At 47.7% G+C, this 15,017-nt stretch overlaps 1 protein-coding gene across 2 annotated transcripts in view; it reads right to left on the bottom strand.

Annotated features, from left to right (window-relative positions):
- Positions 1-15,017, bottom strand: part of LOC146808969 (putative G protein-coupled receptor 33) — an 80,588-nt gene that overhangs the window by 32,234 nt on the left and 33,337 nt on the right. The gene's annotated exons all lie outside the window — the stretch shown is intronic.

The raw sequence follows: 15,017 nt of genomic DNA, 5'->3' as shown, positions 1-15,017 counted from the left end.
CACACGCGGAACGTCCGTCCCCACATTCGCTAGGCTAGTTCCAAGTCCATTAATATAAATAGTAAAAAGAAGGGGAGCCAGGATACAACCTTGGCGCACCCCCCTTTCGGACATGAAGCGATTAGTGCACCTGCCCTCCCTAGTGACCCTTACCATTGCGAACAACTCCTGGTGAAGGGAAGCAATGAAATGTACAAGGGCTGGATCAACACCAAACTCCAATAGAATAGCCCAAAGCTTGGACCTGTTTACCATGTCGAAGGCCAAGGAGAGGTCCATGAAAGCCAAAAATAAGGACCCCTCCTTGGCCACCGTGTACTTGGACATCAACAAATGGAGATTTAGGCATTGGTCAACAGTTCCTCTTTTTCCTCTGAAGCCATATTGGATGTTAGCAAGACCCCCCTTCTGCTCGATATTTTCACTCAGTCTTTTCAGCAAGACTCTGCCCAAGATCTTAATCGCGGAGTCAAGCAAAGAGATGGGTCTATAACACCCCGGGTCATCTCTCTGCCCCTTCTTGAAAATCGGCACTATGATGGAAGTAACCCAGGAAGAAGGGAGGGTGTTGCCATTTGCCGCACAGAAAATGTTTGTTAAGATCTTGGCCCAAAATTTCGGAAAGTGGGAGTACAGGTCTGCAGGGACTCCATCGGGACCCGGGGCTTTGTTTCTCGAGGACTCTAAAATTGCATTCTCCACCTCCGAACAGGAGAAAACGAGAGGGGCATGCTCGACAACCACTGTGGGGTTATGTGTCCTATCAGAGGCTATATTTCCATAAACTCTCTGGAAGTGAAGCATCCAGTCCGAGTCAGAAATTACGTTGTCCATAACCGTGTTCTCGGTTTCGGAAAAAAAAGGGTGATTAATAATAGACCAAAAATGACTGCTGTCACGCAAAACATCCACATTAAGAAGGCTCTCCCATGCCTCTTGTTTGATTGCATTCTTCCTACTAGCAGTTATAGCCTTATACTCCTTACTGAGATTGGCAATAAGAACCCTGTCTCTTGGGGAAGTTAGAAGAGCCTGCTTTAAGGCCCTATGAGCTTTAGAACAGTTTGAATCAAACCATTTACAATGATTGGTACCAACCCTATGTGATGTGGATGACAAATCATAAGAAATTTGGGCACATATACTTCAATAATCAATTGTGGATGAATTCATAATAATTGTACGCTACTTCTGTATGGATTTATTCCTTATATACGTTGTATTATACAGAGACAAAAACTGGCAAGTAACCCTCAATGTGTAAGACCCCAAACCTACTCAGATATCAACATACCTGAAGAATTGACTGTAAACTCTACTAGCAAATATTTCCTTTTGCATGACAACAAAAACCCTTTAAAATGTGTACTAATTTTTAGCACCCCCGTAACCTAGTTAAACTGGAGAAAGTCATATTTGGATGATGGATGGTACCTGTTAAGTCCACCCCATCCCTTCAGCCAAATATACACTATTCATGGCAACATTAATACCACCACTGTTACTTTAGTTTACAGCCTACTGCCTGTTAAGCAAGCTTCAAAGTATACTGATTTTTTGTCAGTAATAAAAACTAAGGGGTCTCTTAGGATGGAGGTCGGAAAACCACCCTGACCACCATGGAAGCAGAAAACAACCGCCCGCCGGTAGCGTGGAAAAACCGGCGGCCAAAAAACACAGACCGTGGTGGAATGGGGCCAAGAAAAAATGCCTGTTGCAGGGGGAGATGGCCAAAACCCATCCGTGGCGGTTGGATTCATGGCGGAAAAATACCAACCAACCGCAAGTAAAGCACAGACACCGCACGGCAAATTAGGAAATCTCCAATGGTCCCGCGGTACGGTCTGCTGTTTTCGACCACCGCAGTCGCTAACAGTGATAAATGGGAGAGCCAGTGGAAGAGCTGCAGCATAGCCACCGCTGCGGACACTTCATGGCAAATATGGTGGCCGAATGAAAAAACCCACAATAAGGCCACAAAGTGCACACAGCAAACTAGCCATGTCCCCCAAAAACACAAAACACACCCCAATGACACAACCACATGGAAAAAAGAAAAATACAAATCCCAGTACAACCCACACAACACACCTGACAGCGATACCCCATTTGGACACACCCACATAGATGAGTATAAAACCAGTCCCTTCCCTGACCAGAATCATTTGCAATACTCCACAACTGAAGGGCCAAACACCAGAGCACAAAGGAGAGGCAAAGAACACAACATCACCAGCCACACCACACACAGCACCAGCACCACTTCCACACCTGCACTACTAACCCCCCTGCACATCACACACCATACACATCACTACCACACCCACCACTCACACCCCTGCACACACAACCACTTTGCACACCACACACCATGGCAACATATAAAATGCCCAAATTCACAGAGAGTGAGTTGACAGTCATGGTAGATGAGATAGTCAGAGTGGAACCACAACTGTTTGGTAGCCTGGTCCAATAGACACCATTAGCCACAAGAACACAAATGTGGGCAAGGATAGTCGAAAAGGTCAATGCAGTAGGGACCACCCCGCGATCCAAAAAGGAAATCATGAAGCGGTGGCATGACCTGAAGAGGGTTGTCAAAGAGAGGAAGAGCAAGAACCATGAGCTGGCTGAGAGGACTGGCGGTGGCCCTCCCATTCCACCAAAACAATTCACTCCACGGGAGGAGAAGGTGCTTGCCATACTGCATCCAGAGAGTCTCACAGGAGTACCCGGGGGAGTGGAGGCTGGTAAGTACAAACAAATGACTACCACCACACTGCTATGTACTGTCAAGCACAACTACAAAGCTACATCTCCTAGGCCCAAGTACATTCATATGCACCACACACTCCCCAACACATGTCTCACAGATCCAACATTCACTCACTCACATCTACCCCAAACATAGCTAGCAACATCCCCAAGGGGGCATGTGCACAGGCAGCCAGCACAACAACTTCCACCAGGCCTCCTTGCCCCACAGCTCAGCAAGATGGAGCACTCCACACCACCTAGAAGCATTTGGAAGCCATGTTCCCACTACAAACAAACTTACAGGTAGGTAGCCATCTTCCCTGGAAGGGTGTTTGTGGGTGGGAGGCCTGTACCACCACTCCCACCATGCCCCCTGTCTCACACCTGAGCAGGATGGAGCACTCCTCCACCCAGAAACAGTTGGAAGCCATTGCAGTATACCAGAACAAACTTACAGGTAGGTAGCCATCTTCCCTAGGAGGGTGTTTGTGGGTGGGGGGCCTGTACTGCTACTCCCACCTTGCCCCTTGTCCCACACCTGAGCAGGATGGAGCACTCCCCCACCCAGAAGCAGTTGGAAGCCATTGCAGTACACCAAACAAACTTACAGGTAAGTAGCCATCTTCCCTGGGGGGGTGTTTGTTGGTGGAAGGCCTGTACCACTACTCCCACCATGCCCCCTGTCTCCCACCTGAGCTGGATGGAGCACTCCCCCACCCAGAAGCAGTTGAACGCCTTTGCAGTATCCCAAACATACTCACAGGTAGGTAGCCATCTTCCCTGGGAGGGTGTTTGTGGGTGGAAGGCATGTACCACTACTCCCACCATGCCTCCTGTCCCACACCTGAGCAGGATGGAGCACTCCCCCACCCAGAAGCAGTTGGAAGCCATTGCAGTACATCAAACAAACTCACAGGTAGGTAGCCATCTTCCATGGGAGGCTGTTTGTGGGTAGGAGGCCTGTACCACCACTCACACCATGCCCCCTGTCCCACACCTGAGCAGGATGGAGCACTCCCCCTCATGGACATACTCTGCACTTTCCCCTGCCCACTGGCCTTGTCATTCACTGATGTGTGCCTCTTGCCTGTGCAGCTTCTCATGGACATACTCTGCACCCTGAGTTGGCCACTGGCCTTGCTGTTTTGCCCTTGCCTGTGCAGCTTCTCACAGACATACTCTGCACCCTGAACTGGCCACTGGCCTTGCTGTTTTGCCCTTGCCTGTGCAGTTTATCATGGACATACTGTGCACTTTGCCCTGCCCACTGGCCTTGTCATTCACTTCTGTGTGCCCCTTGCCTGTGCAGCTTCTCACTGATATACTCTGCACCCTGAACTGGCCACTGACCTTGCTGTTTTGCCCTTGCCTGTGCAGCTTCTCATGGACATACTCTGCACCCTGAACTGGCCACTGGCCTTGCTGTTTTACCCTTGCCTGTGCAGCTTCTCTTGGACATACTCTGCATTTTGTGCCTTGCTCTTCTCTACTCTTGGTGCCTATCTGTGCAATATGTGAATAAAGACAGTTGCTCCTGTTGTCTGTTTTGTCAGTGTCCTTACTGAATAAAGTTATTTTGCTCTGTGTATATGGTTTACTGTGCCACATGCTCCGTGTGCCACATCAACATAGCCAATGACTTGGCTCACTTACTCTATTTTTTACAGGGGGACAGGGACATCAGTACTTCCTGACCATGATACTTGTGGGAGCAATGATGTCAATTTTAAATGGAAAGCAGTTGTCAGTTTCTTAATTTGTTCATGTTGGCTATATTGTTATCATGTCAGGTTGGGGGGTACTGCCAGCACAGAGTGGGATTCTATCCACAGGATTGCAGGCAGGCTGGCAAGGGTCATCATGTATGTGTATTCTTCCTTTATGTGTGCCCAGTAGTGTATGTGTGTGGTCATCTTGTTATGGCCAGTCATCCTAGTACCATGGATTACTTACAATGTGTACTCTTGGGTGGTCAAAAAGTGTGCTGTGTGAAGGGGGTGACTTTGTTGTGAGTGTTGATGTGTGTGTGCCCCTGCATTGTCAACTACACACATGTGTCACCCAGGAGTTGCTTGCCTGTTGTTTTGATTGTTAAGCCCTGTGGATGTGGTTGTATGCACATGTGTGAGTTGCATGTGTTGTGTTTTGTTGATCATCCATGTCTCGTGATACTGTTTGTGGAGACGGTGCAGACCTGCTGCTCCACACTGCTATTGTGGCTGTGTTTTCTCATGCATTGCTGTCACATAGTACCTCCAGTATGGCATGTTGTGTGTGGTGTCATACCATCCCCTATCTGTGCTTCAGATGCCTACCCATTGTAAGTCTGCACTCCCTCTATTTGTGTATGGTACACTCCTGCCATGTCCCCTACTGACATGCAGAACACTTCACTTTGATGTCAGCTGTCCCCTTAGTTTACATGAGTGTGTGCCGCCCCATCTGTCAAGTACCTTAGCAGCTTCAACGGATTCCACAGGAGCAGATGCTGGATCTCCACTCCTCCACTCCGCTACCGCCAGCTAATAGCTCACGAGCAGCAGAGCGGGGGAAAGGGGAATTGGACAGAAAAGAGAGACTGCACCGTGTCTTCTTTCTTGGACTGGATTCGGAGCTTCTTCCTCACGACTCCTGCAAAGAGAGTTACTCAACAACTGTTCTACAGTTAATTACACTATTAGTTGTGGTACTATTACTCACTATACCTGTCCTGACACAGTGGGTTGCTACTCTCTGGTTTAGTTCGACAGATGTCTTCTAAGGAGCAGTGGAGTTGAACAGGTGGTGTGTGAAACCCTGCAAATAGAATCACATGTAAACCCAATTACCTACTACCTTGCTCCCCTCCCTTCACCTAGTCTTCTTATACCTGTCTTTCCCTTAGAAGAACCTTGTCCATTTACAGAATGCTCTATAGTTCCAACTTGCAGCCTACTCCTCTTGCTGGATCCAGAACCAAGCAGGTGAAGTCCGTTGGTAGAACCCTTATATATATATATATATATATAATTGCAACTACATGGAGATACAGGAAAGTCTTTAAACTCTTCAATCTTTATTCAGTACTCAGTCTTGCTGATGAAAGCCTTTGCTGCTGCTACTTCTTAAAATGAAAATCCTATTCATGAGACTCTCACTCCCTCTCAATTTTCTGTTCAAGTCTGTGAATTTAAATCCTTGTCCTTCTATAATACTGTCTCTGGAAGCTTTTGCTGAGCGCTGGCAATTCCACGAAAATATAGGTATAATTGAACTTACTTCTCAAGAAGAATGTTCGCCAGCCTTACTTCTTGTTTACCTCTCAACTGGGGCGCTGTGAGGCAAGGTGAGTCCTTAGTTCTTCCACACTCTTGAGGACTCCGCCAAACTTGCAGAACGAACAGGAACTCTGAAGAACCCTGGAAACTCTGGACTAAATGGGTACCCAAGGAACCCTAAACCTCCTTGAAGACACTCTGACTGGAACCTTAACTGAAGGAAGCGCGGAGCTCAGAGAGAACACCGCCTTCACAGAAAATTCGACGGTTGAAGTGCGCCACGCTCAGAACGAGCGCGCGCCACATCAACCCAGGATGCCTGCACCGCTGCCAGAGTGAGACTGAGGAGTAAGACTGACATCGCAGCGGCCATCTTGGGAGAGGGAAAAAGACTACGATCGTAAAGAACGGAGGAAGGCAGAGAGCGATCTCACTGAAACCACTCTTCGCCTCCCCCCCAGGCGCCAAGCCCGACTCCTGGGTTGTATACTCAACCTGGGAAATCTAAACCTAGACTCTCCAGTCCTGACAGTACCCCCCACCAAAACCCCCCTCCTCTCCTCTTTGGGCTTGGTGGGGTGAGTGCGATGAAACTCTCGGAGCAAACGTGGAGCATGGATATTGGATTGTGGCTCCCAGGACCTTTCCTCTGGCCCACAACCCTTCCAATCAACCAGATAGAAGATCTGCCCTCCTTGTGGCCTAGAATCAAGAATTCTCTTTATCTCAAATTCCTCCCTTCCTTGCACCAAAACTGGGGAGGGGGAATTACCAGCCCTCAAACCCTCTGGACTACGCTGAAGTAGTGAAACATGGAAAACTGGATGTATCTTTAGCCGGGGAGGAAGCCTAACCCTTACACTGACTGGGTTTACCATTCGCTCTACCTGAAAGGGACCCACAAACCTTGGCTGAAACTTCCGATTTCCCTTCAGTCGTAAATTTTTAGTAGAAACCCAGACCTGATCTCCCCTTTTATAGACTGGATTTGGGCGTCTCTTTTTGTCAGCCTGCCTCTTATAGGAAAACTTAGCCTTAGACAAATTCCTAGCAGCTAACCGAAAGGCCTCATGTAGATCTTGTACTATCGTTTCCACTGCAGGTACATCGCTGTTTTCTTTATCTACAAGAGTGTTGGGATGTCGACCAGAATTTAAATAGAATGGGGAGTAACCAGTAGAAGCATGCTGAGCATTATTATAGGCAAATTCTGCTGCCCAAATCAAGTCTGGCCACTCTCCCTCCTGATCCATCAAGAATAGACGCAAGTATTGCTCCAAATCCTGATTAACTCTTTCCGTCTGTCCATCTGTCTCTGGATGGAAGCTAGTGGACAGACGGGAGTCTACACCCAACCTCTTCAAGAAGGATCTCCAAAAACGAGAGACAAACTGTGGGCCTCTATCTGAGATGACAATCTTTGGAATACCATGAGCCCTTACTATGTGCTGAGTGAATAGTTTGGACAACTGTGTAGCGTTAGGGAGAGCCTTTAGAGGGATAAAATGGCTCATCTTGGAGAAATGGTCCACTACCACCCAAATGACCGAATAACCACTACTGGACGGGAGTTCCACAATGAAATCCATGGAAATGGTATGCCATGGGTATGGGGCTAAAGGCAGGGGCTGTAATAGACCTTGTGGAGCCCTTCTGGGAGTCTTCCCCTTGATACACACCTCGCAAGTGGCTACATACTGCCGCACCTGAGCTTCCATCGCCGGCCACCAGAACTCTCTTCGAATCAGCTCCAAAGTCTTCTTCACCCCTTTATGCCCAGCCAATGGCTCGTCATGGAAATGTTCAATGATTTGTCTTTGCAGTTCCAGATCGGACACAAACAACTTGTCTTGGTAGACGGGTCTCCCTTTCTTGACTTGGAATTCTTTCCCTTTAGCCGTCCAATCCCTCTCCTCTTCAGGGGACAACAAACTTGGGAGCTTCTTTTCAATGTCTGTGGAAGTGAGTGTTCCGATTATTCGATCCACTGGAATAATAACACCTTTCTCTGCCGTTGGGACATCGGTGCTCACATGTAGACGAGATAAGGCATCCGCCTTTCCATTTGCCGAGCCAGGTTTGTACGTTAAGACAAAGTCATAATCTGCAAAAAATAGGGACCATCTCAATTGACGAGGGGTAAGAGTTCGGGCAGATTTCAAAAACTGGAGATTCCGATGATCTGTAAAAACAGTGACCACATGCTTGGCCCCCAGTAAGTAATGCCTCCATTCAGAGAACGCATCCTTGACTGCCAATAGTTCCTTATCCGCAATTGGGTAATTTATTTCTGCCGCAGTTAATTTCCTTGAACGAAACGCTACTGGATGTAACTGGCCCGTCTGCTTATGGCGCTGAGACAAAATCCCACCTATGGCCAAGTTGGAAGCGTCTGCTTCCACAAAGAATGGGTCATCCGGATCTGGATGGAGCAGCACAGGAGATGACACAAAAATTCTCTTGAGCTCATTAAACGCTGCTTCAGTTTCCGCGTTCCACTCAAACTTGATCTTCTTTCTCAGTAGTCTGGTGAGTGGACCCACTCGCTCTGAAAAGTTGATGATGAAACGTCTATAAAAATTGGCGAAGCCAAGAAAACTCTGAACTTCTTTCACTGAACGTGGAGAGGGCCACTCCTTGATAGCCTGCACCTTAGATTCATCCATCGAGACACCATTTGGAGACAGAACAAATCCCAAAAACTCTACTTGCGTGGAATGGAACACACACTTCTCTAATTTTACGAAAAGTTGATTCTCCAACAACCTCTTCAAGATGGATCTGACGTGCTGGATATGTTCCTCTAAACTGGCCGAGAAAATGAGGATGTCATCAATGTAAACCACTGCAAATCGGTCCAGAAATTCTCTCAAAACATCATTGACAAAATGTTGGAAGGCTGCCGGAGCGTTGCAGAAACCAAATGGCATGACCTGATATTCGAATAATCCAAAACGTGTACGAAAGGCCGTCTTCCACTCTTCTCCCTCGGCCATGCGTACCAAATGATACGCGCCTCTCAAATCCAGTTTCGTGTATACCTTCGCTCCCTTGACTTGGTCCAAAAGTTCAGAAATAAAGGGTAGCGGATATCGATTCTTCTTGGTTACCAGATTGAGGGCGCGGTAGTCGATACAAGTCCTCAGTTGGCCATCTTTTTTAGGAATAAAAAAGAGTGGAGACGAGACTGGTGACTGTGACGGGCGGATGAAACCATTGGCCATATATTTGCTCAGGTATTCTTTGAGATGGACATTCTCAGCTTCCGACAGCGCGTAAATTCGGCTACAAGGCAGGGAGGCGCCAGGCTCCAGCTCGATTCGGCAATCATACTCTCGATGGGGAGGTAGACGTTCTGCCTCTTTTTCATCAAACACCGAGGCGAGATCTTCATACTCTGGTGGAATCTCTTGGGTGTCTACGGCACAAATGGTCTTTGGAAAGCTTGCTAAGAGTTGGGATTGCGAAGCTTCCGATGGTTCTGGATTAGAATGAAAGCAATGATGCATACAGTAATCTGAATTCATACGAATTGATCGTTGTGCCCAATCAATTTGAGGATTATGCTCCGTGAGCCAAGGCAGACCCAAGATTAATTGAAATTGTGGAGCATCAATTAAGCTGAATTGCAAAGAACTAAGATGTTGTCCGGATCCACACAATAAAATCTCCTCGGAATCAAAAACAATCGGCCCAGAGGACAAACTAGTTCCGTCCACAGCTCGTACTGGCTCTGGCCGCTCTTTCCTCAAAAAGGTAATTCCAAGTGACTTGGCAAAACCAATGTCACAAAAATTCCCCGTGGCCCCTGAATCAATCATGACCGAAATTCCTTCCTTGACCTTCCCTCCAAACCTTATTTGGACAGATAAAATTAAATGTGGAGCCGATGATTGCAGGGTGTTAGCCACTAATTTCGGATCTGGAGTTGACTGTTCCTTCGCTTCCACCAGGGCAACCCCTTCTACTGGTGGAGCCGATCTTTTACCCAGGAAGGGTTCTTTGGCTTCTTAGGACATTCCTTCACGAAATGACCGGAGTTCCCACAGTACATGCACAACTTGCCCAAACGTCTCTTCTCTCTTTCTTCCTTCGACAACGGTCCTCTGACCGAACCAATCTGCATAGGCTCATCCTCTGTACACGAATCCTTAGACTTGGATCCCTCTGATTTCATTCTGTCGAAACGGGGTGGTATATATCTAGTTTCCTTTCTCCTCTCGTTCTTCCTCTCACTTTGACGCTGATCGATCTGAAGAACCAAGTCAATTAATTCGGAGACCTCAGTGGGACGTTTAGGGATCTGTGATAACCCATCCTTCAACTCATCCTTTAATCCACGATAAAATATAGCAGCTCGTTTCTCCTCTGGCCAACTTGTTTCCACAATTAACTTGTTAAATTGAGCCAGGTAGGCCACTAGTTCACGATTCCCCTGCTTAAGATCTAATAACTCATTATCTGTGGATTGAGAGATGGACCGTCTGTCAAATATCCGTAGAAATTCTCTCTTGAACCCTTCGAATTCATACAAAATGGGATCATTGTTGTTCACCAAAGGCATGGACCAAGCGGCGGCATCTCCACTCAGGTACGACAGCATGAACGCCACCTTTGACTGGTCTTCCTTAAAAATGATTGGCCGACAAAGATAATGTAAAGAACATTGCGTGAGGAAAATTTGGGCCTTGTGTGGGTCCCCACTATACCTTTCTGGAGCGGCCAGTGGAATTGTAGGAGAGATTGCGTGAATCACCTGCGTAGTGAGTTCTGCCGCAGAGGGGGCAGGGGCAAAAGAGGGCGTCTTTTCTTCCTTTACTGCTGAACGGGAACCCCCAGAAAACTCTTCAAACTGTTGACGCAAATAACTAGCATCTTGGGCAGACTTCCTGACCTCCTCTCTAAGGGACTTGTTTTCCTCCATAGTATCACTTAACTGCTTTTGTATGCTATCTAAAACTGTGGCCAAGGCCTTTACATCAATTCCTTCAGCCATCGTGCTCAGGTGGAATTTAATTGCGGGCACTTCAATCTGTCAAGTACCTTAGCAGCTTCAACGGATTCCACAGGAGCAGATGCTGGATCTCCACTCCTCCACTCCGCTACCGCCAGCTAATAGCTCACGAGCAGCAGAGCGGGGGAAAGGGGAATTGGACAGAAAAGAGAGACTGCACCGTGTCTTCTTTCTTGGACTGGATTCGGAGCTTCTTCCTCACGACTCCTGCAAAGAGAGTTACTCAACAACTGTTCTACAGTTAATTACACTATTAGTTCTGGTACTATTACTCACTATACCTGTCCTGACACAGTGGGTTGCTACTCTCTGGTTTAGTTCGACAGATGTCTTCTAAGGAGCAGTGGAGTTGAACAGGTGGTGTGTGAAACCCTGCAAATAGAATCACATGTAAACCCAATTACCTACTACCTTGCTCCCCTCCCTTCACCTAGTCTTCTTATACCTGTCTTTCCCTTAGAAGAACCTTGTCCATTTACAGAATGCTCTATAGTTCCAACTTGCAGCCTACTCCTCTTGCTGGATCCAGAACCAAGCAGGTGAAGTCCGTTGGTAGAACCCTTATATATATATATATATATATAATTGCAACTACATGGAGATACAGGAAAGTCTTTAAACTCTTCAATCTTTATTCAGTACTCAGTCTTGCTGATGAAAGCCTTTGCTGCTGCTACTTCTTAAAATGAAAATCCTATTCATGAGACTCTCACTCCCTCTCAATTTTCTGTTCAAGTCTGTGAATTTAAATCCTTGTCCTTCTATAATACTGTCTCTGGAAGCTTTTGCTGAGCGCTGGCAATTCCACGAAAATATAGGTATAATTGAACTTACTTCTCAAGAAGAATGTTCGCCAGCCTTACTTCTTGTTTACCTCTCAACTGGGGCGCTGTGAGGCAAGGTGAGTCCTTAGTTCTTCCACACTCTTGAGGACTCCGCCAAACTTGCAGAACGAACAGGAACTCTGAAGAACCCTGGAAACTCTGGACTAAATGGGTACCCAAGGAACCCTAAACCTCCTTGAAGACACTCTGACTGGAACCTTAACTGAAGGAAGCGCGGAGCTCAGAGAGAACACCGCCTTCACAGAAAATTCGACGGTTGAAGTGCGCCACGCTCAGAACGAGCGCGCGCCACATCAACCCAGGATGCCTGCACCGCTGCCAGAGTGAGACTGAGGAGTAAGACTGACATCGCAGCGGCCATCTTGGGAGAGGGAAAAAGACTACGATCGTAAAGAACGGAGGAAGGCAGAGAGCGATCTCACTGAAACCACTCTTCGCCTCCCCCCCAGGCGCCAAGCCCGACTCCTGGGTTGTATACTCAACCTGGGAAATCTAAACCTAGACTCTCCAGTCCTGACACCATCACTTCATTTGTGACACTGTGCTTTGTGGTGTAGTTCTTTGGCCTGGAGCAATGTGTCACTCAGAGCATTTCCCCAATGGGTTATATGTGATGTTCTTGTGCTGTTTGGCAGTCATGGTTGCTCATATGCACTTCAACTGTGTGTGCTGCCCAGTCCTCTGGTCAAGTTGTTTCCACCTTTCTGTCCCAGACTTGTACATCTGTTGGTGTTGTGTTGGATGTATGTGTGTTAGCTGTGGTACTGCTTCACTTCCTGGGTGTGCTGTTGTCTTTGTGCTGTGCTGATTGGTGTTGTGTGGGTTAATAATATGTCACTCATATCTGTGTGGGACTGGTATGCTGGGTGTGCACACACTGCTTATTGTGCATGCATTGCTGTGGGTGTATGTTGCCTTATCTTTGCCTGGTGTGCATCCCCTGATGTCCTGCTGTGTTTGTTATGTGATTTTTTTGCTTGTGCATCTGTTGTTTGTTTGATGTGGCTGTGTTTTTCTGTGATGGTGCACTTCTTGTCTGTGTTGTGGTATGTTGTCTGTGCATTGTTCCTGACTGATGATGTTGTGCACTCCTGTTGGGTCTGTGCTCCCATTGCCTTTCCACATTTTAGCTGCACAGGGCATGTGTGGTCTTGTTGTGGTTCTGTGTGTGTTACTGTTGGGTTATGTGTTTGTCTGTTGTTTTTGTGCAGACATTTGTTCTGGCATCCCTGTGTGTGAGTGATGTTTGTGGCTACCCCCAGGGTGTGTGATTGTTTGTCTGTGTATTGACTGGCAAATATTGCCAGCCTTCTGTGTGTTTGACACTGGTGTTGTGTGCGGCTGGTGTGTGGGGGGGTATTTGTGTAGGTTCCTACTGGTGTTTGACAGTCATGGAGTGTGTCAATGGGCCCTGTGTGTTGTGCTGCTGGCCTACTCCTGTGAAGTAGTTGTATACATATGTGTGGCTGTTCACAGTTTGACTTCAGGGCCTTCCTTTCATCCTTGTGCCTATACAGGGGTTGCCTTGCTGTCTCCCTGGGTTGTTGCACTGAGCTGTCTGTGGTTTGACTTCACTCACTGTGCCAGCCATGTGTGCTTTGATGGGCTGAGGGTGTTGTTCTATGTTCCTTGTCTTGCATGTGATGTACACATGCTTGTTGGTTGTCTCCATGGCCTTCAATTTGTGTGCACCCCACTTGGGCTTTCCTATTTGTTGTGCTCCATTGCTGGTGGCATGTGGTGTGTATGTGTCTGTGTGTCAGTATGGGATATGTCTGTGTGACTTGGCAGGCTTTTTGCCCAGTAGGATGTTTGTTCCTTGTATGTGTTTGTGTTCATTTAGTGCTTGTACTCATTTGTATTGCCATGAGTGTGGTGTTGTTGTGGTGTGTGTGTTTCCGTGGCCCTGTGCTTCTGTGCTGTGTGTTCCTCTGCAGCCACTCCTGCTGTGGCTGTCTCCCTGGTTGTTTGGTGTGTGGTGCAGGGTGTGGATTCACCTGGCTTTTTGTTGTGCATGGGGGTGCACAGGAGGGGCACATGGCATGTGCCTTCAGGGGGGGCTAGTGTGTGGAGGGTGGAGGTGTGGCCCTGTGCTCTTTGTGCCCTGCCCATGCCTGGCGCTGGCCCTGCCTTCTGCATTGTGCACATGTATTCCCTTGTCTTCACTGCTGTGGTGACGTGACCGGGACATTGCTGCATGATTGTGGAAAATGTGTGTCCTGGATGCGGAGGGGTGACATGGTGGCAGGTGGGTCATGTGTGGGTTCACTTGTGGATGTGTTCCTGTCCCCACCAGGGTGTCTGATGTGGATTTGGACCCTGTATCAGCCCATGAGTTGTATGTTGTGGTTGTGCTATTGTGTACCTGCGGCGGTGTCCGTGGCGGTCCATGAGTTGCTGGTGATGTATCAGGTACAGCACCGGAAAAACATATAGAGCTGGATCCATTGTGGTCGGGACCGTGTGGTGTGGACCAGGACTCTGGTTTCACGCTCCGCTGTTGAGCTACCGCCGTCTCTGGTTGGGCGGTTTCTCTGCTGCGGTGCGACTGCTTGTTTGGGGCATCCTAATTTGTGGAGTGGGGCAGACGTCATTCCGCACGGCGGTGAGTCTCCATTGGTTCACACCGCCGCGGTGGCGGGCGCACTTTGATGGCAGTTCGTGTCACAACGCTGTGGACAGAAAATGGCCTATGTTTGGCCATACTAATATGGCGGGTGTGAGGTCCGCTGCTCGTGGGCGGTAAAATGCATTTTTCCAAACCGCCAGCGCCATGGTGGTGCCACCACCCGCCATCCTAATAGGCACCTAAAACTCTACTTAAAAGTCCTAGAAAATTGATTATACTATATTACTAAATTATACCCAGAAACCCAAATTTAAAGATGTTTTTTCCACTTTTCACAGGCATATTGGCGACAAATCCCCCAAAAACCCTTGGTTGAAGACTACATATCAGATAGTGAGCTACAATATTAGTTGAAGAAACTAACAGCCTTATGCTTTGTGCCACCTAACAGTGTAGATGAATACTACACATCAATTACAGAATCCGACTACGTTACACGAAATGATGAAAAATTGGGCCCCTTCCTAAAATATTTTGAAGACATATTGATTAGCCATCTAAGCAAGTTGGGTCAC

The sequence above is a fragment of the Triturus cristatus genome, chromosome 7, assembly GCF_964204655.1.
Source record: "Triturus cristatus chromosome 7, aTriCri1.1, whole genome shotgun sequence".
NCBI lineage: Eukaryota > Metazoa > Chordata > Amphibia > Caudata > Salamandridae > Triturus > Triturus cristatus.
Note: the sequence above shows the minus strand (reverse complement) of the source record. Positions and strands in the feature narration are given on the sequence as shown.